This window comes from Octodon degus, unplaced genomic scaffold (genome assembly GCF_000260255.1).
Source record: "Octodon degus isolate 3935 unplaced genomic scaffold, OctDeg1.0 scaffold00062, whole genome shotgun sequence".
In the NCBI taxonomy this organism is placed as follows: domain Eukaryota; kingdom Metazoa; phylum Chordata; class Mammalia; order Rodentia; family Octodontidae; genus Octodon; species Octodon degus.
In genome coordinates, this window is record NW_004524638.1 from 11392098 (window position 1) to 11394562 (window position 2465).

The window sequence follows — 2465 nt, forward strand, 5'->3', positions numbered from 1 at the left end:
CAGAGGTACTGGCTTCCACCATCTCCACCTCACCTGTAAATCAACATAATCTGTTATTCGGCATAATACAGAAATTAGATAATGCATCCTAAATTACAGTAAGCCTAAAAGAAAAGCCCAGGAAAGCTTGATTCCCACCGAGATGAAACTGCTTTAAAGCCCAAGCCAGTGTCTAGGTGCAGTCCAAGCACAAGACCCAGGAAGTACCCAAGGGTGAGTGGGTGCCCCAGGGAAGAAACGGTGGGTGGGGAAGGTCCTGGGAGGCGAACTCCCCAGGGTGCGGGGAGGAGGGGTGGGGTACTTTGCAGGGTTTGGCTCTAGGGGCCCTACTTGACTCTTAACTACATCTCCCCCAACCACACCCTGCACGCCCGTGGAAAGCATCTGCCCCAGTTTATGGGACTTTGCTGTTTCTGTCTGACTGTTTATTACCGCCCAAATTTTTATTCGGTCCTAATCACAGACAAATAACTCAGTAACTAAGGTGTGGTCGAATGGGAAAGTAATCACACCTCAGTGGACTTTTGGAAGGGGAAGTAAAGAAAGAAAGAAAGAAAGAGAGAGAGAGAGAGAAAAAAGAAAAAAGAAATTAAGAAATTAAAGAAAGAAAAGGAAGGAAGGAAGGAAAGAAAGAAAGAGAAAGAAAGAAAAAAGAAAGAAAGAAAGAAAGAAAGAAAGAAAGAAAGAAAGAAAGAAAGAAAGAAAGAGAAGGAAAGAAAGTCACTTCTTGTTTCATCCTACAGTATTTTCAGGGTCTCTTAAAACCACGTTAGCCTCTAGGCGCGCACTTTCTCCTACGCTGCCACCTGCTGTCAGCTTCAAGTCATCGACGGTTACGGCGCGAGCCAGCGGGGGTGGGGGTGGGGTGGAACTGAAGAACCCTCAATCCCGGGCCGCTGGGAGAGATGGAGAAAATGAAAACTCGATGGTTGCGGGGCGAGAGCTATTCTTTTCATGGTCGCCTTCCCAGCGGGCACCGTCCTTTCCTGGGGGATGGCCCCGTACGGTGTACAGTGTGCTCACTGCACACAGGCGCACGTTGTAACGCTTCTTTCCATCCTGCGGAAGACTTTCACCCCATTCCATGTGTTTTGAACGTGCTCTGTGTATTTTTACGTTCGGGCCCAAGTTGAACAAGAAATACAATTATTTTTCGACTTCTTTCTCGCCCACCCACGGTGAAAGCTCGTGAAGAAAGGCGGCTTGGAGGCAAGGCATCAGCTGCAAACTTCTGCGCCGGCGGAAGCAAGGCTCCCGGAGGGGACGGGGCTGCCGGGGGAGGGGGCAGCCGCGCGCGTGCACACGCGCTCACACTCACGCGCACTCACACTCACGCACTCCCTGCCCACCGGCTGGGCCGGCAGCGGGTCTCTCCAGGTCCCGGCGCACCGTCCCAGCCCCAGCCGGCGCCGAGCTCCGAGCGCCCGCCCCGCCCGCCTGCCCGCCCCGCCCCCTCCGAGCCCACCCCGCGCCTATTAAACTCCGGGCCGGACCCTCGGGCGCGGGAGGAGGCGGCGGCGCGCGGGAGCGGAGCGGAGAACCGTGCTCTGCAAGAAGTGGCCAGCCCTGGCCTCGCAGCCCGCTGAGCCCGGACTCGAACAGCCAGCCACAGACTGTGCACGCCGCGCCGGCCCTCCGGTCTCACCGGCTCCCTCTCCTCTCCCTTCTCTCTCCTCTAGTCTCTCGTCTTTCTCCCTGTCCTCTCTTTTCTCTCTCTCCTCTCGTCTTTTTCCCTCCTCGCTTTCTCCTCCTCACTCCCTTTTTCTCTCTCCCTCGTTTGAAAGTAGACTTTCCGTTATCAGGGGTAGGGAGACTGGAGAAAAAAGTTAATTTATTTTTAAAGCTCAGATAAATTTTTAAAATCATCAGAAGACTACAGCGCAACAGAAATAATAAAGAGAAAATTAGTAAAATTTCCCTTTTTTGGGTGGAGAACCAAACATTTAAGACTCCCCCTACATTTTTAAATGTTGCTTTTAAATTTCTTATTTTTTCTGGCCGGTCGCCTCAAATTCATCTGATCTCTCATTACCTGACTTCGTACACCGCCGTCGCGCCCCCGGGCCGCACCGACCGAGGCCGAGGACTTTATGACCAGAGCGGAGCAAGGTAGGTGGCAGCGCGGGCGGGCTGCAGAGAGTCCTCGGGCAGCCGCGCGAGGGAGGGACTTGTCCCAGGAATACTTGTGTAAAACGGCCCTTTTCTTTGGAAAAGTTTGCTGTCTAAACATTTCCAGCACTGGAGTCCCTGCGGTGTTTCCGATCGCCGTCCCGTCCCGTCCCGTCCCGTCCCGTCCGGGTCCAGGTGGCCGCGCCGCCCGGGCTTCTCGGCCGCATCTCCCGGCGCGCGGCGCGATTCCGTCCGCTCCCGCTTTCCCGCGCTCCGCGGACCGGGCGGCGGCACTGCCGGGAGCCAAGGGGTTAAGCGGCCGCGCCAGGCCCGACGAGACCCGGGGGAGGCCGGCG

The 2465-nt window shown here is 55.5% G+C and overlaps 1 protein-coding gene across 1 annotated transcript in view; it reads left to right on the forward strand.

Moving 5' to 3' along the window:
- The first annotated feature begins 1947 nt into the window (after positions 1 to 1947).
- Has2 (hyaluronan synthase 2) overlaps positions 1948 to 2465 on the forward strand; it is a 29185-nt gene continuing 28667 nt past the window's right edge. The window contains exon 1 of the mRNA XM_004634442.2: positions 1948 to 2109. The gene's annotated coding sequence lies outside the window, so the exon portion shown is untranslated. The remainder of the gene's footprint in view (positions 2110 to 2465) is intronic.